This window comes from Pinus tabuliformis, chromosome 3_2, assembly GCF_031772625.1.
Source record: "Pinus tabuliformis cultivar Carrire ecotype Pingquan chromosome 3_2, CPIR1, whole genome shotgun sequence".
NCBI classification, from domain to species: domain Eukaryota; kingdom Viridiplantae; phylum Streptophyta; class Pinopsida; order Pinales; family Pinaceae; genus Pinus; species Pinus tabuliformis.
Genome location: NC_142302.1, coordinates 429180649 through 429203609, shown reverse-complemented (window position 1 = coordinate 429203609; position 22961 = coordinate 429180649).

Genomic DNA, 22961 nt, shown 5'->3' with positions numbered 1-22961 from the left:
GTCTCAAAATTGACCAAAAATCTGCACAAAACACACATTAGACTTTTTGGCATAATGACTAACCCAATTCACTCTATTAGCATAAATATGATAAAAAAATGCAATAAAATAATGAGAATGGTGGATTAATTCGAATTAAGAGGTAAATGAGCCCATATAATTACCCATTTCTGGGGCCCATCACTCAGATCATATGCCAGTCTTGCTAGAACTATCCAAGCCCCCCAAAAAACCGGTAGCCCACCTCAAATTCAATCTTGCCTGGCTTCAAGAGGACTCTTTTGACTCTCACTTTAAGTCAAATTTGGGACTTGCAAGGGCCAGAGACTCCGATGGTAAAGAATTCCTCTTCATGGATAATCTAAAGCACCTTAAAAAATCCACGGTGAGCTGGGCCAAGGAAAAGAAACTGAAATAAGATGAAGATCTCATCCAAATAGGAAAGAATCTCCAATGGCTTGAAATCCCTAAAGATGATAGCTATGAAACTCATGAGAAAAGGGAAAGAATCGTGTAGCAGGAATCCCAAAGGAATAAAATCTTCTTATCAATAAAAGAACAATGGCGAATGAAAAGCAGAGCCATTTGGCTAAGGGCAGTGGATGAGAACACTAAATTCCTTCAAAACTATGCCAGAGGAAGGAAAAACTCGAACACCATCTGGCACCTAAAAGAAGAGGGTGGAAGAGAGGCTTGATCCTTTGAGGACCTATCCCAGATGGACACAAGACTTTTTCAAGGCCTATTCATAGCCCCAGCCAGAATTTCCTTAGCGGAAGTAATCCAAACAACATAGACTTTTCCTTGTTATGTGGAAGAAGAGGACTCACTCGAACTAATGGGAGAAGTCACCAGGGGGAGGTGGAAGGAATCATAAAAGAAATGCCAAAGGATAAAAGCCCAGGCCTAGATGGATGGACAGTGGAGCTATTCCAGCACTTCTTTGAGTAATTAGGGCAAGATCTTACTAAAGTTGTTGAATAATCTAGAAGAAAAGGGGTAATCTATCCTCCCTTCAACTCAAACTTCATAGCCCTCATTCTAAAAAACGAAGACCCTTCCTCTTTTGAGGACTTCTCACCAATCTCCCTCTGTAACTGTATCTATAAAATCATAGCAAAGGTGATATCCCTTTGTTGTGGGGAAAAATGCCTATGCAAGACGATCCTATCCACCTAAGGTGTGACAGTGCCTTAGCAACAAACAGATACAGCTATTCTGGTTCTTTCCTTTATGAAATGTGAAAGAGGGGAGATCAATGGACTTACCGTTGTCTTCCGTTTGTCCCTCGATCTAGATCTTCTTCTCTTTGGGTGTTCACAGCTACTTGCCTCCTCGCTTCGTCAAGAGAACAGCTACTTGATTCCCACGAGATCACAAGAGAACAGCTACCTGTGACAAGAGAACAGCTACTTGCGACAAGAGAAGAACACAACACAAAGGCAAATATACATATTCATAAATGATTCAGGATTAGAAACAAATCAAATACACTAATGCAATCATACAAATACACCAGTATATAGGAAAAAACCAAGATAGCTTTATTGATTGATAACAAGGTTCAGGAAGAGATACAACCCAGAGGGCTCCAATCCAGCATCTCCTTCCCAGCAGAATGGAATTCCTTCTTCAGCTCCCTTCAAATCATTAAGCACCCAATGTTTCCAGTCTCAAACCAACAGCAATTCTTTACATTCACAAAATTCCAGCCTCTAGATCCCATGGAGGTGAGATCCATATATAGATATTTGGAGAGAGGATGAGTCAGCTTGAGATCTGACTAGTGTCCTCTCCCTCTGTCAGTTCTTGAGTCCACTTGGAGGTTCTTGCTTCCACTTGGAGATTCGGAACCTCTTACTCATCACCAGTCGAATTCCCTGATACAAGTGTCATTTTGGAAGCTTCCTGAGTATTGACACCTTGAGGAATGACTCTGCCACATGTCCAAACTTGCTCAGTGCAGGTAGCTAGTGTTGGAGTTGACATTCAACGCAGGTAGCCAGTGTAGCAGTTGACATTCAGCGCAGATGCTCAGTGGAGCAGTTGACATGATCCTGAACTGACTTATTTTTGAGTGGTTTCAGGTGGAGAACTTCTGTGAATTGCTGTGGTTAGTTAGCCTTGTTCCTCTAGGGGTAGGAACAACATGTTTAGGGACTTTGGATCCCTTAGATTATGGACATTTCATGCTTAATGATGTAAGGCACAAAAATGTCTATAACAGTTGCCCCCTAAAGTATGAGGCCGTTTATCGGGTGAAATGCTTTATCCAGGAGGGTCCGAAGTTCATCCATTTGCTGGGAGGAGACCTGTAATAAGATACAACACAATACATTATGATTCATACTGCTTTCATGATCTAGTTGAGTCGGGCATTCCCATGCTCAGCTTTATAAATTCATTTTTGTACATAGAACAGAAGATCGTCTGATGGTAGACTGATAATTTTGGCGAAACTATCATCCTTTGAATAGGATGATCATCTGCTGCAATGATGTACATCTCAAATGTCTTTATTTTTCCTGAATATATATCGCAGCCCGGATGGATGAAAATAGATCTGGGGTCTTCAAACTCGTTCGATCTTCACTCTAAGTACAAGTCGATCCATGTGAGAATTGCGCTGAAGTCGAACATGGAAAGACATCGCTTGATTACCGGTCAATGATGTAAACCGTTAACAAGCGCGAGAGGAATCACCGATAATGATAATGACCCTCAAGGTACTGCAGTACAATTCACGTGGTGTGAATAAAGGACTTGGCGTCGAACACCACGCAAAATCTTCTGGTCGAAGGTCATTGATGTATACCTGTCGCCGGAAGTGAGAAACTTGCCATTGAGGCATGCAAGCTTCAAAGTACTGAGGGGGTTGTTCCTAGATCAACTTCTTGGATAATGAGCTGATGTCGACAAGAAGCAATCCGTCAAAGGAGGGCCTTGATGAATCCCACATCAGTGACACGGAACGGAGCTAATGATTTTAATGGAGGTGAAAATGATCTGTGACATATGATTCAGGGTGGCGGTCATGAATGGATGAAGGATAATGTATGGCAGTGGATGGGACCCGGCTGACTCTTTCTGAACGACTTCTCTTGAACATATGGCAACACTGATGCGATGGATTGGTAGCATTACCCCAAATATGGATGGTATGGCGAGACCATGGTGATGTGACCAGTGAATGAGACAACCCAACCCGATTGTGGTACGGAGGAAAAGTGTCATGTTCAAGAGCGACCTGCTACCATCAAAGTTCTCTTTAGTTTTCTCCCAATTTTTCCCCAGTCATTGTTGACCAGTACCTCTTTATTTTTGTCAAGCTTGAGGAGGATAACATATGCTTGTGCTATAACCTACCCTTCGGGCAAGCCCATCGCTATGTTTTAACGAGCCTAGCGATAGGGAAACTCGTTCTCGTCTAAAGACAAGTTTGTCACTATTCAATAATTTTAACGAGTCTAACGACAAGGATAACTCGGTTCTTTTCACTTTTAGAGAGTCTGAAAAGATACATAAAGTCAACTCCAAAATTCCTTTTTCGTCATCTAATCCCTTAAGTCCGAAAAAGTATAAAACAATACAGAAGGGATGAGTTTTCGATAGTTTTAACGAGCCAAACAAAACAAGTGCTCGATCTTTTTGTGCAATAATCCCTCAGGTCCAAAAAGATTAAAATCTAGAGGAGGGATAGCACTTCCGGTCCTTTAACGAGCTGGAAGGCCAAGACTCGGCAATCTTTTCATATTTTACGAGTCAGTTGAAAAGAGCTTAAAGAAGACTCGTCTTTTGAGGAACGAGTGATAAACAGGGATAGCAGCAAATTCCAGGTACAGGTTGGAATTTTCCAATCACGGCAGTGTCACAAGGATGGCTAGGTGCAATCACTCTTCGCAGCTGTTCCTCAAAATGGGTAAACAATCATATGGAGGTGAACGATCGGCCAAATGAAAAGTGGAGGTGGCAGGTGCAAACACGAACAAGGCTTTTATGGCTGATAAATTTACGATCACAGTGGTTATTTACCGGGATAGGTTCATTTTTTATTTTAAAATGAGCTTAAACACTGGAGGAAACTCTTGCTCACTGCTTATATTTATTTTTTAACGAGCATGAAGACCGCGTTAAAACTGCTCGGATCTTGCGTTTATTTTTTAACGAGCATGAACTTTATGCTAAAACTGCTCGATTACCCAGTCTCATCAAGATTCTATTTTTTATGGCGCTTCATCTCACTAAGCTTTGCTCCCTATCCTTTCTTTATGCAAGTTCAGAAACGACTAATCCTACGAGTTTAAAGGGTTAGAGGTCCTAAAAATTTAAAAAATAAATAGTTGCCCCTTGCTTGCACTCCGAAAGGTTTGCATGCCCCCAGGTATAAAGTACGATTTCAAGGTCACCTCTACTTCTCCTCCTTCAAAACAATTGTTTTAAAGAGAGAGGCTTACCTCTTTCAGGTTACCCAAAGATTGTCTCGTTACTCTTTCAAACAAAACACTTCCTCGGCAATGTCTACCGAAATAGACAAGGGTGAATGACTCTGGCGCCAAACACGTAACTTTGACAAAAAAAATCCTATTCTAGAACAACCCCTCTTCCATCCACGGACGGGGTACGGACTAGTCATATTCTCCCACGGAAACCTACCCTATACCCAAAGTTTTCCTGCCGAAGCAGGCCAGGATGCATGCCCCCTGGGTTCCAGTCATATCCTCCCAGATTACTCACGCTCATCAGGAGGACGGACCGTGGGTTGAGACACTTCTTGCATGAATAGACCATTTAGGGATGGTACATGACTATTTGTGATGCGTGATCCGGGAAACGAAAGTTGGTCCACGAGCTTGACCATTCTTCCTTCATGCGAAAAACACATTACTCTAAAGAGTGAGGAGACTATAGCTCCCATGCAATATATATAGTCTCGTCCAAGGAGTAGGTTATAATCCAAGGGTCCTTGAACAACCATCACGTTCATTTGAACGGTCTTCCCTTTCAATGTTATGGGCACATTGGGGAGGATACCTAAAGGTCGACTGGTTCCTTTATCAAAGCCCGATAGACTTCTCGTCTCAGGCAAAAGCGCTGGCGAACCAAGCGCTTTCCAAGCAATAGAGGAAAGGATACTCACAGATGCCCCCTCATCAATGATAGTGCCAGCCATTACCATCCTGTATATTTGACAAATAATTCTGAATGGTATACTGGCTGGCAACCGGGGTCTGCCTAGTTGGTTCCAGTCAAAGGACACAACTAGGTTGCTTGGTGGTGGGACCGAATATACGGCTGGATAGCGCGCCGATGAACTTCCTTCCTGCGATAAAGGAATGGTGGCATTGCCCCCTTGATCATCAGAGTCAGTGCTGATGAAGAGAATCTGGACGGTGTCGTCTTGATTCTCCTCTGTGACGGTGTCATTCGAAGATAGAGCCTCTGAAGGCAAAACCAGGTCAACTGCCGTATCAACCTTTTGACTTTCGTCAGGCATGGATCCAGATGGTTCATCTTCAATGACAGGTGCTTCGGCTGACCACCTGGGTGGGTCAGTCGGATTCTCAACTAGCGAGGGACTTGGCAAGAGTTTTTGATATCCAGGAGGAAGTTGCGCTCATAAAATCGAGCGATCTTCCAAAACTCTTTTTGCCTCGTCTAAGAAGGGACAACGGTGGATGGCGTGATCGCCTTCACACAGTCTGCAGGGAAATTTAGCTTTCCCGCTCTGTCCTGGGGCTTCACTCCCGCTAGTTGACGGTGAGCAGTCGACATGGCTATCAGAGGTCGATGCTACCGAATTGTGCAAACGGGGGGACCAGTCTCTTAGTATCCGGGGGATACAGGGACAATCTCTATGGAAGTGGTCTCCCTTGCATATGACGCATGGCGATTTAGGCCTTACGAGTGCGGTGTGTGGATTTTTGTTAGATGACACTTGTTTGCCCCCAGTCGCCTTAGGCTCCTTCTTCTTCTTTTCTTTCTTCTTCTTCTCCTTCTTCTCCTTAGGAACACGGTTTTTTGATTTACCAGTTCTGTCAAACGAAGAGGAAGGAGGGGAGGAAGATGAAGTGGAAGGCTGGGAGGCAACTCTTGTCTGATCTAACTGTTGACTCGACTATTCAGGAATGGTGGTATTCTGAACGACATTGGTTGAAAAGAGCCATACTGGTAGGCCAATTGTCAGTCCTGGAAGCGACAATGTCACCATGTGGGGCGCACCAACATCTCCCCAAGAGGAGAAGGGACTAGGATTTCCACCAAGGGGAACCCCTTGGTTGATGTGCTCCATCTTTTCAACCTAAAGATCAACGCAGGATTAAAGGGTGATTGTTCCGTTTAAAATAAATTGTTAACAACGCTTTAGACACAACTTGCTTTTTCACTTTTAAAGAGTCGAGAAAAAGCTAAAGATGACTCTAGTCTCCTTCGATGTTTTAACGAGCCCGAAGTGACAAATGCTCGGATGGACTTTTTCTGTTATAGAGTGTGAAAAAGGCCAAAAGAAACTGCTCTGGAGATCTAGGCAGAGGGTGTGCCAAACTTTTCGCAAAACCGCAGAATACTTTTTAGGGTACGGGCGGTCAATCTTCGTGAATGTTGTGTTCACTGCATCGCGATCAGTAGGGTGGCCGACACAGCTTCCTAAGGATAAAAGATATATGCCTATAGGGGTCTCCCAATATATACGCGACGGTACGTGGGAGCACAATCTGTACTAGCGCTATCGTCCCTCAGGAGGAATCACCCACCTTCCACGAGATCGACAATCATTAGGCTTAACGACGTCGGAACACGTCTCTAGCCTAGACCTCTATGTTGTGCGTTATGTTACAAAGCGTTGTTAGGTTCATTCAGTTTATTTTAGGTTGATCTTTTTAAAGTTTGCCTTTCAAGGTTCACCACGAGATGTATGATACAAATTCCTAACTGCGGTCTAAAGATGATAAGCAAGCTTTATAATCTTTTCAACTTTGAAAATCCTAGCTACTAAGGGAAAAGAAACTATCTTTTCTCAAAGAGCAATCAGCACACTCTAATGCACTCTTCCTAAATCCAACATGCAAACTTATCAAATGCAAATGCACAATGCAGGTGTTTGTTTTCCACTTTCTTAGTATATATGCCTACAAAGAAAGCTTTTTGTACAACTTTGAATTTGCTTTTAAATGATCAATACAAACAAGTTCACTTTTTCGAAATCAATAAGGGTAGAAGAGATTACAATCACTTTGCGATTTTCGAAATGAATACTCGTTTTCACACTTAAAAGAGACAAATTCAAACCAATAAGAAAAACTAAATCTATAATCAATCTACAAACAGCCAATGAACTCTCTTCTAAGATCACAGTCAATCAGATCTAAATCAAAGGAAAGCTGTAAGTGACGCCACAAACACATAAAAACACTCACATTATTTTTGTACAAAAAAGGGGTGGAATCTAAGCAAAGAAAAGAGGTTATCAGACTGGTACCTATGCTGGTTAAAGGCTGCAAAAAACAGAGATCAAAACAGGGCAACAGAGGACAGAGAACCCCAGCTGCACAAGGCTAAACTGGTTCAGCGCAAGTCCAACACTGAGGACTTGACATTCAGCGCAGGTAGCCCTCACGGGACCTGCGTTGAAATGCAGACTGCCTTCACAGCAGTTGCGCTGAAGGAGAAACTCTCGTTTCCCCTGGGTTCTGGGTCATAAAATGCTCAAAAATCAACTGTTTCAGGCCAAATCAGAAACACAAGCAAGGTATAAACAGAGGGATGCTTTGAGAGAGTACTAAAGACTATCACAAAGGATCATCATATCATTTGGGGATCTATTGATTAGACCATAGACAAGTCCACCAACTGGATCAAAGCAGCAACTTTCTACTTTGCATCTGGGAAAGATGCAGTTCGATTGTTGCTGTCAAGTCTATGAAGTAAACAAAAATGACGGAAACACAAATGAAATGAACAAACAGATTCTCCCCAGCGGAGTCGCCAATTTGTTGTGGGGAAAAATGCCTATGCAGGACGATCCTATCCACCTAAGGTGTGAGAGTGCCTTAGCAACAAACAGATACAGCTATTCTGGTTCTTTCCTTTATGAAATGTGAAAGAGGGGAGATCAATGGACTTACCGTTCTCTTCCGTTTGTCCCTCGATCTAGATCCTCTTCTCTTTGGGTGTTCACAACTACTTGCCTCCTCGCTTGGTCAAGAGAACAACTACTTGATTCCCACGAGATCACAAGAGAACAGCTACCTGTGACAAGAGAACAACTACTTGCGACAAGAGAAGAACACAACACAAAGGCAAATATACATATTCATAAATGATTCAGGATTAGAAACAAATCAAATACACTAATGCAATCATACAAATACACCAGTATATAGGAGAAAACCAAGATAGCTTTATTGATTGATAACAAGGTTCAGGAAGAGATACAACCCAGAGGGCTCCAATCCAGCATCTCCTTCCCAGCAGAATGGAATTCCTTCTTCAGCTCCCTTCAAAGCATTAAGCACCCAATGTTTCCAGTCTCAAACCAACAACAATTCTTTACATTCACAAAATTCCAGCCTCTAGATCCCATGGAGGTGAGATCCATATATAGATATTTGGAGAGAGGATGAGTCAGCTTGAGATCTGACTAGTGTCCTCTCCCTCTTTCAGTTCTTGAGTCCACTTGGAGGTTCTTGCTTCCACTTGGAGATTTGGAACCTCTTACTCATCACCAGTCGAATTCCCTGATACAAGTGTCATTTTGGAAGCTTCCTGAGTATTGACACCTTGAGGAATGACTCTGCCACATGTCCAAACTCGCTCAGCGCAGGTAGCTAGTGTTGGAGTTGACATTCAATGCAGGTAGCCAGTGTAGCAGTTGACATTTAGCGCAGATGCTCAGTGGAGCAGTTGACATGATCCTGAATTGACTTGTTTTTGAGTGGTTTCAGGTGGAGAACTTCTGTGAATTGTTGTGGTTAGTTAGCCTTGTTCCTCTAGGGGTAGTAACAACATGTTTAGGGACTTTGGATCCCTTAGATTATGGACATTTCATGCTCAATGCTGTAAGGCACAAAAATGTCTATAACACCCTTCAGGTCAAACCAATTCTATCCAGGGACATGTCAAAAGAATAGTTCGAATTTCTAAACGGGAGGCAGATCCATGAAGCTACTGTAGTAGCCCAGGAAACCATTCACAGTATCATCCAGAAAAAAATTAAAGGAGCAGTCGTGAAAATAGATCTCTCCAAAGCCTTTGACATGGTCAGTTGGATGTACATTCGGATGCTTCTCATGCACATGGGGTTTCAAATTGACTTCATAAACTAGGTAATGGGATGTTTAACTAGTGTAATATTTACAGTACTCATTAACAGAGCAACCTCCTCATTCTTTCAAAGCCAGAGAGGATTATGACAAGGATTCCCCCTCTGTCCCCTCCTCTTCCTTCTGGCGGCAGAAGGCCTTAGCCAGCTGCTCCTAGATGCGCAAAGAAAAGGTAATATCCAAGGGATTGAAGTGACAGTCAACCTAAAAATAACCCACCTCCTGTTTGTGGATGACATCCTACTATTCACTAATGGAAGAAGGTCTGAAACTCGGGAATTAAAAAGGATACTAAATCTCTTCTTAAAGGCAATAAGCTTACAAGTTAGCAAAGATAAATCATAGTTATTGCTAGAAGGTTTCAATAGACCGGAAGTAAACCAAATCAAAGAATATTTTCCTTTTGAAGATAGGAGGCTTCAAGATTGCTTCAAATACCTAGGGTTCTTCCTAAAGCCTTGCTCATACAGGAAGTAGGATTGGCATCGTTGATTGCAAAAATTGAATCAAGGATCACCCATTGGAGTTTCAAATGGCTATCTAGAGCTGGCAGACTGACCCTTATTAAACAAGTCCTACTAGCTATACCTGTTTACTAGGCTGCCCTAACCTAGGTCCCGAAAGGGATTCTGAAAAAAATCAGAATACTTTCCAGCAAATTCTTATGGGAAAGCTCAAAGAAAGACTCGATACAACCATGGGTGGCCTGGGACAAGGTGGCAAGGCTAAAGGATTGGGACGGATGGGGAATAAAATATTTAACCGCTTTTGGGCCATTACTAGCAGCAAACCTAGGATGGAGTCTTATCAAAATGGAGAACCTCTGGACTATGGTCGTCAAACGAAAATACATTGATCCAATGCCATTGGAAGATTGGATTAAAATCCCAACTAAAAAGAAAGGCAGTGCCTCTGTGGTGTGGAAAGCAACATTAGATGGCTTTAAGGTTATTGAACAAGGCCTATCCTGGCAGGTAGAAAATGGAGAACATGTCTGAATAGGGAAGGATCCTTGGGTTGGATGCAACGAAGATTTCATCCTATCACCGCGACTCATCAACCATCTCAATACAAGAGGCATTCATAATCTTAGTTAGATTGAGAACCATGGCCACTCCTCCATCTGGGGTCAAGCCTGGCTTACAGGATTGAACCTAAACCTCAACCATCAATGGAGAGGGGAATGGATCACCTTCACCACAGAGCTATCTTGATCAAATTTCCAACTAAGAAATAAACCAGATCAGCTAGTATGGGCTCATGCAAACTCAGGTAAATACTCCCCAAAATAAGGATCCAAGTACCTAATGACGAAGAAAGTCAGCGGAAATCAGGATTGGTGGTCAACCTCAATCCGAAAACTACAATGCCCAGCAAAAGCTTGATTTTTCTTCTGGTGCATCCTCAAGGAGAAGGTTCCAACCTGGGACATCCTTTAGAAAAGATATAAGTCATGTCCAGAGAGATGTGCCATATGAAAAATTGCCTCTGAGTCAATTCATCACCTCTTTATAGATTGCTCCTTCTCCAAAGCAGTCTGGAAAGCTGTCAGGGAATTGATCCACAGAAGAGTCTCATGGAATGGGTGTACGATCGTTGAAGGCTAGAAATCTTGGTGGCACCAATACCCTGAAGAAAATATGAGGAACCTTCCCCTAATCATCTCTTGGGGGTTATGGATCGCAAGGAATAAAAGTATCTTTTAAGATCAAATACCCTCGGTGGAGAACACAACTATCGGAAGTGCATCTACCATAACAAGCATTCATGAACCCGCCCATGATGATTTACCCTGCCCGGTTAAAGAAGAGTGAATTAAGGAAGGTGTTCCCTGGGCATATTTCGATGGGGCCTCTAGCCAAAACAACAAATTTCCTACTGGGCTGATTATCCACCTACAACCTCATAGATGTATCAAAGCCTAAGTGGGTATAGGGACTGGATCTAACAACTTCGCAGAGCTGACAACCTTAAAGCTCCTTCTTTGCTGGCTTACCCATCTGGGCATATCTACAATTCAAATCTTTGGGGATTCTCTAAATATTGTCAAATGGTTCAATGGAACAAGCATATTTCAGAATTACATACTATCTCCATTATTAGAAGAGACATTGCATTTAAAATCTTATTTTAATAACATTTCTCTATGTCACATTTAGAGGGAATGCAATGATTTTGTAGACGAGCTTTCTAAAGCGAGTCTGCAATAAGATGTGGGCAGTTGGCGGATAGAGGAATCAGAGATGGATGAGATCCAAGTGTCGGATCTTCTACCCTATGCTCAAATTCACTCTCTCCAAGTCCACAACTTAGGCTCAGGCACTTTCCTTTATTCAGTTTTTTTCCTTCAATTCAAAACAGCAGTTACTTGCACTTTTTAACTCCATAACAATCTAAAACATTCATACAATTTTCAGCTGACTCATTCCTGTTTGGATTTTTTTCCTTTCTGAGGAGACCTAGGAATTATTCAACCCCATCAGTTAAAGTTCAAGCTGAAAATAGAGACCAATGATGCGGTTTTGATGCTCAGGAAACTCATCAACCAGGGCTGTTTTCCTCTCTGAGGAGGCCTTGGTATCAAAATTGATCAGTGACTCATAAATAGATAATCAAGATGGAAAAAGGGTGCATCCCTCAACCAACATCTCAGAAACTCTATGCTTAAAAATCATATAATCATTTGAATGCCTAACAACATATACAATGTAACTTTTTTTCTTTGCAATGAAAAGTTAGATTTTTTTCTTGGAAAAATAAATATATATATTTGTTAACAATGAAACATGAAATACGTTATGAACCTATATGTGGCTAGAAAAGGCTAGATGATAAGCCACAAGTGCAATTCGGGGTAAGACCTGAAAAAGACCACAGAATCAGGGGGCCAGCTTGGCACAACCTCCCCAACGCAAAGTACTCTTCTTAGGTTTTACCCTTACATACATGTGGTCTCCTACTTGAAATTCCTAATAGCCTCACCTTTTATCAAAATACATTTTGTGTCTGCATTGGGAAGATTTCAAATTCACTCTTACTTTCCTCATTGATTCTTCCATTTATTTCACTGTATTGGGTCTTAGCATCAATTTGTCATTTGGACCACTCCAACTAATAGGTGATCTAAACCTACGTCCATATAGCACTTCAAATGGACTCATTTTTAGGGAGGTGTGGTAGCTATTATTGTAGGAAAACTCCACCAAGTGGATATAATCTTCCCACTTAGTCAGTTGTTGCATCACGTAGATTCTTAGCATGTATTCAAGTACATGATTTACTCGTTTACTCTTCCCATCTATTTGAGCGTGGTATGCAATAGTAAACTGTATTTGAGTACCTAGTCCACCAAACTAAGCTTTCTAGAACACATATATAAACTTGACATCTCTATAAGATATTACCACTTTGGTATTTTGTGCAACCTGAAAATTTCTTTCATAAATATATTAGCAATTTGAATTTCTTTTATAAGTAGAATGCACTAGAATAAAATTTGCAGTCTTACTCAATTTTTCCTCTACTACCATTATTTAATCATCTTGTTTCTTGGTCTTAGGTAGGTCAGTAATGAAATCAAGTGTGATAATTTCCCATTTCCTGTAGAGAATGGGTAATGCGTGAAGAAATTTTGTTGGGTGTTGGTGTTTAGTCTTCACCTTTCAACATTCTAGACATTTAGCTAGATATTCAACCACTTTCTTCTTCATGCTTGGCTAGAAGTATTCCTTTCTTAAAGTAGTGATCAACTTCTGATAGTTTGAATGGGTTGCATAGAGAATTTCATGGTATTCATTCAAGATTAGTTTTTTGATACTTATTTGATTGGGCACATACATCATCCTCAGATAATTCAACATGTTCTCTGCATTGAAATCATATTTAAGTTGTCATTCACTGCTATTTGTATCTTTCACTTGATGCCACAAGAACTGATATTCAAGATATTTTTTAGCAACTTCTTTAATCTATTCTTTCAAATTAGTTTCCACTTCACTAAACAAAACCTCGTACACACAATTCACTTTTATGCTCAAGGCATCTGCCACATGTTTCTCCCTATGATCCAAAATTTTAATTTCAAATTCAAACTCGGTTAGAAAAGAAATCAAGCATGCCTGTCAAGAATTTAAAGTAGGTTTCTTAAAATAATTAGTTAAATTGTTGTGATATTTCATCAATATGAATCTTTTTCCAAGAAAATAATGTCACAAATTTTTTAAGGTGTGGATTACAATTGTTAACTCAAAATCATAAGCCGAATATTTATGTTCGTTTTCTTTTAGTTTTTGAGACTCATAGGCTACAAATTTTCCCTCTTGCATTATTACTCCCCTAATTCCCTCCTTACAAGAATCTATACAAACAATAAATTCCTTATCTGCATCAGTAATTATTGAAATAGGGGTAGTGGTAAGTAAGTGTTTTAATTTGTCAAAGTCGTTTTGACACTTAGTCATCCACTTGAATGTTCTTCCCCTCTTTTTCAAAGAGGTAATGCGATAGGCCACAATCAAAAATCCTTTAACAAATCACCTATAATATCCATCCAGGCCCATAAACAATCTTATGTTAGCAAGATTCTTAGGAACATGCCTTTCCATTATAGTTTTTATCTTCTTTGGGTCTACAACTATCCCATCTTTAGTAATAACATGCCCTAAGTATTGAATTTTTTCTTTGAAAAATTTACATTTAGTGTATTTTAGATATTGCTGATGCTCCCTCATGGTTTGCAAAACAATTTCCAAATTCTTTTTCCATGTTTCTTGTGTAAACAACAATATCATCTCTAAAAATCAACATAAATTTGTCTAGGTATTAATGGAATATGTTGTTCATGAGACACATCAACGTTGTTGGAGCATTGGTTAATCCAAAGGGAAAAACCAAAAATTCATAGTGCCCATAGCGAGTTCTAAAAGTTGTTTTGTATATATCCTCCTCCTTTATTCTTATTTAATGGTAACCATATTACATGTAAATCATAGAAAACATAGTCACCCCCTTTACTTCGTCAAATAAATCGCCAATGAAGGGTAAGCGGTATTTATTTTGGACCGTTAACTTATTTAATTGTCTGTAGTCAATACACAGTCTCAAGGTGTCATCTTTATTCTTGACGAAAAGTAGTGGATCTCCCTAATATGACACACTTGGACAAATGTATTTCTTATCCAGTAATTCTTACAGTTGCATTTTGGTTTTAATTAGTTCTCGAACACTCATGCGATATGGTGCTCTAGATATGGGAGTAGCTCCAAGAATAAGTTCAATGGTAAAATCTATGTCTCTTTTAGGAGGTAGTCTAGGAATGTCCTTAGGAAAAACATTAGCAAAGTCTTACACAATGGGTAGATTCCGTAAGCTAGCAATCTTTTCTTTCAAATTTGTGTATCCCACTTGTAGTGCATAAACTTGGAAACCATTACTAATAAATTTCTCTAGTTGCGACGTCGTAATGGATCTTAGCTTTAGAGATATGTACGCCTTCCACCTCTTGTCTCATGTCTTCTACATTCAAATAAATAATTGTTTTATCCTTAAAATTTATAGGAGACAATTGTTTTTTAACCAATCCATGTCGATTAAAATGTCATATGATCATAGGGGTAAAACATTTAAATTTGTAGTTATTAACTAGTTTTCCAACAATACTAGAAAACTATCTATTTTAGTTGTCACCCTTCTTTTAGTTCCCGTGTCTAGTTCTACTAGCCATAAGCTTTTAAATTTGACTGATTCCAAATGACACTTTTCCACTATCTTGGGGCTGATATAACTTATGCTAGCCCCTAAATCAATTAAAATAAACACAACATGGTTAAATATTTTACCTTAAAACTCTATCATGGTTGGTTGATATTTCTCCTATTGGTCATCAAGTGCATCATTAACTCTAGGTAGAGTTCTTGCTATATCCTACACTGTAGACCCTTCTGGAATCTGGGTTGTCGGTTTTGTTCCTTTTTGGTAAGGGAAGGTTTTGACATAATGTGGTCCCCCACATCCTAGAACACCCTCCTCCCACATCTACCCAAGCAACCTGCTAGCTGGGGTAAACATGTGACGAGAGGCCACTCTAATATGATTCGACCTTGTAAGTCATGTTAAGGAAGTGGAACTGATGGAAACACACCATACAAACATTCAAAATTACCATTAGGACCCTTAGGAGCCAGGCCAACTTTCATGCCAACTATCCCATGGGTCCCACTGAGATTTTGAATCACTTGACCCCAATACGATCTCACAACATAGGCCTATGAGCATCCAAGAGGCTTTGGACACTCTCATGTTATAGGCATTCCAGCGTCTAGGGACTATTTTGTCTAGTTCCGTGCCAGCATCCCCTGGATTTGAGCCACCTTTTTAGGCCCATAGCCTAGGTCACTACCCAGAATGGAATGATATATTTAGAATAGTAAAATATCTGGGAAGCAACAATGCAAAGGAAATTAGTTGAACAAGCCCTTACCCAGACCCCTACTAGTTATGACAAGAATTTTGTCAAACATATCACAAATATGTAATCTATAGGTGTGAACAACATATTTAATTATAGGGAACACATACTTATATGAAAATTTCTAAGAACCATTGTTTCCTCATCTATTTTGTTGTATTATCATCTATTAGGTCATAGATAAATTTTCCATTCATTTACAAGTAGAAACATAATGAGATCCATACATAAATGTTGTCATAAAATATACATAATCATCATACTAACAAAACAAATACCCTAACATCAACCATAAAATCCACATATAAACCAATACATTTACACATGAAAACTAAGGGAATTAATTTCTCATTAATGAAGGTAGAAACAAACTGGGGATGGGACTACAACATTCCACTTGACAATAGATTGGTTGACCCAAATCTCTCTTCATTCAATCACCTTCATGCCATATTCCAAGAATGAATGTAGGAATCATAACTAACTGAAAAGAACTGAATAATCATGGATGCTACCAGAGTTCTCCACCCACACCGTGAGGAATTTAATTTCCTCCTAGTGTCTCAGGCTTTACTGTAATCCACAATTTGATCCAAGGATCACTAGGCAAAGACCCACTCTCCAGGCTTTATCGTACATCCCATCCCAGGACTACTAGGACCAACGAAGAGAAATCCACCTCTTGGCTTTGCCGTATATGCTACCATTCATCGGCAAGGATTCCTAGGCCCACTAAGGCACACAATGATATCTTTACCGCAACCCACAGTTTGGCTCAGGGTTTACTAGGGCAGTGGCTTTACCGTGATCCATAGTCTGATTCAGGGACCACTAGACCATGTTTTTGTCATTTTGAAGATCCGACCATTCAGCTTCGAGTCCATCCGATAATCGAGCTCAACTGAAGTATGAGAAACCATCTCATCAAGGCTGTCAGGGGGCTAGGCTGAAAAAAAAATATAAAACTTGGAAAAACCAATGCCATGACAGACAAAAAAAACCACATGCAACACCATGCATGCCAAATATAGTAAGGAAATAACACATTCAAATCAATTCCTGTGAAGGATTCTCATGTAACTGCTTAATCCTAATTTTCCTTCATTTATCTTTACTTCCTCTTGCCTGCTTTTCCTTTCTTGATCCAATAAAAAAGTGGTCCAAGAAAGCACTATGTGTCCAAGAGTGTGTGAGAGAGAGAGAGAATAATGAGGGAGATCCAAAACTAAACTGACAAAAAGGTTACCAACTGATCCTCAAAATCCTTTTTATTAATGAGGACTCTCTTTTCTTCATTTTCCATTATTTTCCTTCATTTTCCTCTTCACATGCAACATGTGACCTTTCACCTCCCTTTTCTCGTAATTTCCATTCTTTTCATGAATAAATGTGCCAAAAATTCCATTTTTTCTTTCCAAATCCTTTGTTAATTTCCTTAGCAATAATAAACCAAATGAACACCCCGTAGGATATCTTGCCCAACATTAAGCTTGGAATAAGTGTCCCATTGTTATAGATCTGATATGAAAATATAAGACAATAAAAATAAACCCAAGAAATAACAAGATCTGAATATAGATAGAAATTATTCACTTTATTGATCAAACCCTTAAGGTAGGGCAACACCATATATTCACTCCTTAAGGAAGGAGAACACTCCACAAGCCATATGCCTGTTCATACAATAATCCTTCACATCCCTCAATGTGGAGTCTCTATCCTCTTTATAGGCCTCATACATACAATACCATGGGTCATTACCATGGTTCCCTCAATACCATCTATCTAATACCATGGGCCCATTACATTATTACTAACTACTTGTGGTCCCTTACATGATATGGGTTAACCACCTTATTTATTACTATGGCCCATCCCATTATTATTCCCTTGGATACCTCCCTTTGTACCCCATGTTATCCCCCCTAGGTATATAACATTCCACCCCCCTTAACATGTTTCGTCCCCGAAACATGAGAAGAACACAAATAATAAGATCTACTCAAAAGAGTAGTCCACTGGTACCATGCACTTGCATCTATCCATCCAAGAGAAAGGTGAACCCTCGATCTTGCTCGTGCCTCGCTCGCTTGAGATGGAAGTTGACCGTGGTAGCTCTTCTGTGTTGATGTGTAGTAGGTGGATCTTCGCTCCTCTCTATCTGTCATGCGGGGGTTGTTGTCCTTGTGGCTAATTGGTTGCCATTTTGTTGGTTGTTTTCTTGCGGGGTGATGTGGGTGATGATATGTTGAAGTTTTAACCCACGGTGTCTTTTTATTTAATTCACCCTGCTATGGTGCCTGCTGTGGTGCCTGTTGTGGTGTCTTATCTTCCAATATTACTTCAACCACTGAGCCCTCATCTGATGTATCAGCACCTGTATCCTTTTCTGCTTCAGCCTCTGTTTGTGTTTGATTGTCGATCATCAATGGCTCATCATCTGATATGTCAGTCCCTGGAACATCTTCTACGTCAACCTTCATGGACTCTACTTGTTTATTGATGGAAATATCCTGTAATGTAATTTTCTTATTTTTATACCAGAGCTTCACGAATTTCTTCTGCACATTAATATTGATAGTACCCATGGATTCCATCTAAGGATATCCTAAAACAACATCCATATTATCCATCTCTGAAGTATAAAAATCACCACGCCACACATACTTATCCATAGAAATCTTCAAATCCTTATACACTTGAACATCCTCATCATCCACTTGTGTGTTTTCAATGTGTTTTGCTCGAACTTGCAACTTTTTTACCAAATTAACATTCATAAAATTGTGCTTGCAACTAGGATTTATAGATACAACGATTTTCTCCTTCTAAATCAATCCATGAACCTGCAATAAGGAGACACCCATAGAAAATAACCCTTTACGTGTCTCATTCTCCTTTTTTCTAGTCCGAGACCATTTGTTTAAAAGGACACTTTCAAATTCTACATCTGAAAGTTTGGACAACTACTTGTCGTCAAGTGAGAAATACCATTTGTAAGCCTCATCTCTGAAATTAAGCCACACTGAATCCTTCCAATTTTTTGCCCATACTGACTTAGTTTGTTTTATGTATTCTTCAATAGTAGGGCTATCATCTTTTCCAGTAAAATTTTCCATGAAGAGGGTTTGAGAAAAATTCACTTACTTGGCGAAAATTTGAAATGGCCACAATTTCGTCAATATTGCTTAGAATCCCTATTATGACCTATTTTTGGAAATGGAACAACCATTCTGCATCTACCCATGTGATAGAAATCCTGATCCAGGCACTGGAATTTCAGATCTGCACTACAACTCTCCTGTCGTCACCAAAATTTCTGCAAAAAAGAGTTGATTTTAAATCAGCGATATCTCCCTCATCCGGACTCCGATTCGACTGATTTTTTTTTGAAATTGGGTAATTTTTCCCAAAAAATTTAGATCTGCAATTATATTTTTTAGATCTTGCACTAGGACGTCCAGATCTGCGCCGCAAACTCGCTACCCCGAAAAATTGTTGCAACATCACTGATTTTTAGATCGGCGATATCTCCTTCATCCGGACTTCGATTCGACCGATTTTTTTTTAAATCGAGTATTTTTTCACAAATAATTCAGATATACAATTAGATTTTGTAGATATTGCACTAGGATGTCTAGATCTGTGCCGCAAACTCGCTGCCCCGAAAAATTGTCTGCAACCCCACTGATTTTTAAATCAGCGATATCTCCTTCATCCGGACTCCGATTCGACCGATTTGTTTTTTGAAATCGGGTACTTTTTCACATAGAATCCAGATCTGCAATTATATTTTGTAGATCTTGCACCAAAACATATAGATCTAATCTGCAAACTTGCCGCCCCAAAAATTTCCTGCAAAACATAAGAAAAATTCACCACTTTTTTTGCCGAGGAAAGTGCTCTGATACCACTTGATATAGATCTGATATGAAAATATAAGAAAATGAAAATAGATAGAAATTATTCACTTTATTGATCAAACCTTTAAGGTAGGGCAACACCATATATTCACTCCTTAAGGAAGGAGAACACTCGACAAGCCATATGCATGTTCATACAATAATCCTTCACATCCCTCAATGTGGAGTCTCTAGCCTCTTTATAGGCCTCATACATACAATACCATGGGTCATTACCATGGTTCCCTCAATACCATCTATCTAATACCATGGGCCCATTACATTATTACTAACTACTTGTGGTCTCTTACATGATATGGGTTAACCACCTTATTTATTACTATGGCCCATCCCATTATTATTCCCTTGGATACCTCCCTTTGTACCCCATGTTATCCCCCCTAGGTATATAACATTCCCATCAACCGTGATTATTATTTTTAACTTTATTACATGGAATTTTTACCAGGGTTGTTACAAAACCGTCCCCCATGGGGGACACCATCCTCGGTCTTCAATCACACATATACCTCAACAAAACCACTCAAAAGAATACATAATACTCATAGAGCTTTATAACATTGCTCGATGCAGTATTTACAATGATCACCTTGTTGAATACAAACCCACATGACAACATAACAATGTGATAACATAATAACATAATAACATGCCAACATGACACCCATATCGCTTATTCGATCTTTATAACATAGCTCATGGAGGTATTTACATCCATATACGTATGTACATATACCAAAACATCATCAAATCATGTACTAAAACATATACCAAAGACATGTACCAAAAAAACATACCAAAACTACCTTTCCTCAACTAGAAAACAAGGAAGGATACATAGCTCACATCTGATCCATCATCTCCCATGTAGCTTCATCAGGCCTAAAGTTCTTCCACTAAACTTTAACTTGTTTGGTTGCTTGGTTCTGGAGCATGAGCGCCTTTTTCTGCAATATACACTAAGGCTTCAGCTGGAATTCTCCATCTCGTTCCACCTGTAATATAGATTAGTCAATCACATGATCAACATCTTTAATGTACTTCTTAAGCATTGACACATGGATAACATCATGGACTTTCACTATCGGAGGCATTGCATGTCGATAGGATACTCGTCCATCCTCTCAACAATATTGAAGGGTCCATAAAAATGTGGTGCTAGCTTAGCACATGATCTATTCCGTAACGAGTTCTTCTTTGGTTTGATGTGGAAGTACACATGTTCCCCAACCTAGAACCCCTTGAAAAAGCTATTCCGATCTACATATATCTTCTTCCTAGCATGTGCTTCCTTTAGATTCTTCCTGATTACCTACATTTCCTACTCCATGTCTACCAACGTGTCTGGTCCAATCAATACCCTATTAACTGTATCACTGCAACTAATAGGAGTATTGCAACTTCGCCCATACAATGCCTTGAAAGGACTCATCCTCAGTAACTCCTGATAGCCATTGTTTTATTCAAACTCAAGCAAGGGAAGATGCTCCTCCCACTTCCACAGTTGATGCATCACATACATCCTCAACATGTCCTCCAATATCTTGTCGACCCTCTCTATTTGTCCATCTATCTGTGGAAGATAAGTTGTACTGAAGGCTAACTTTATGCCCAAAACTACAAAAAAATCCTTCCAAAACTTGGAAGTGAGCTTTTCATCTCTATCCGACACAATATTATTTGGAACACCATGCAATCTGACCACATATTTGATGAATACTTATGCTACATCGCTAGCTGAGAATGTAGACTCCACTGAAATGAAGTGTGCAACCTTTGTCAACCTGTCTGCAACAACCATGATGGAATCATGTTGTCTCACTGTCCTCCACAACCCTCTGATGAAGTCCATGGGAATGACCTTGCATTTCTATTCTGGAATCGTAATCGGCTGTAGCAGTCCACCTGGGTGCTTACACTCTCCTTTCACATGCTGAAAATCAAAACACCTAGCCACAAACTCTGCTACATCCCTCTTTAGGTTCGACCAACAATAAAATTTCTTCATTGCACTCAATGTCTTCTGATAACCCCGGTGACCTGAATATGGTTTCACATGAAACTATCTCAAGGTCACCTTCTTGAGCTCACTACTATCTGGCACATATATTTTGTCTCTGAATCTAACCAATACATCTATCGTAAGACAACGGTACACATCTTGTGCACCTACACCTATACCTGTACATGTACCTGTACCTGTATATGTACCTATACCTATACATGTACATGTACCTGTACCTATACCGGTACCTCTATTGTCACCTGTACATGTACATGTACCTCTACTACCACCTATGCTTGTACCTATAATATCACATGTACCTATACTAGTACTCTGTGGCAACATGTGCACAATATCCATATACTAGACATCTTGCTAGCCTGCATGCAAGATCCTATCACATAAGTCTATCCCATAGTAGCTCATAGTTGGTAAGTGGCTTAGCTACTCAGAGCATATGCCACCCTCTTCTCTCTTCCTTTGATGTACCTAATCTCAAAATCAAACTCACTGATTATGGCCAACCATCTAGCCTGTCTAGCATTCAGATTCGGCTAGTCAAATAAATACGTCAACCCAATATGATCACTCATCATGTGTCAGGTGGTTCTGCTCATGCTCATTTAGTTTTCATGACTCATAGCATACCACCTATCCATCCTACATAAGGACCCCACCAAGCCCTCTTTTCTAAGCATCTGTTGATACTACAAACCCCTTGTCCCTATCTTCAATATTTAACATTGGAGCATGTGTCAACAACTGCTTAAACTGCTCAAAATTGGCCTCACACTCCTCCATCCATTCCAAATTCCTACCTTTCATCTACAATGATGTGATAGGATGAGAAATGTGAGGAGTTCCTAATGAACATCCTATAATAGCTTTCCAACCCCATGAAAGACCTCACCTCTTCTACATTCCTCGGAGCTACCCACTCCATGATGGCCCTTATCATTTCTGGATCTCCTACAATTCCCTCGGAAGCAACATGTACGAAGTAGTGTACCTCAGTCTGAAAGAAGTTGCACTTGCTAAGCTTAGCATACAACTAATTATCTCTCAACGTCAACACTGCTGCTAAATTCTCAGCATGCTCTTCCTCATTTTTAGAATATACCAATATATCATCAATGAACACAATTACAAAATTATACAAATATGGATGCAAGACACTATTCCTCAAGCACATAAATGTAGTTGGAACATTATTCAAACCTAATCGAACTACAAAAAACTCATAATTCCCA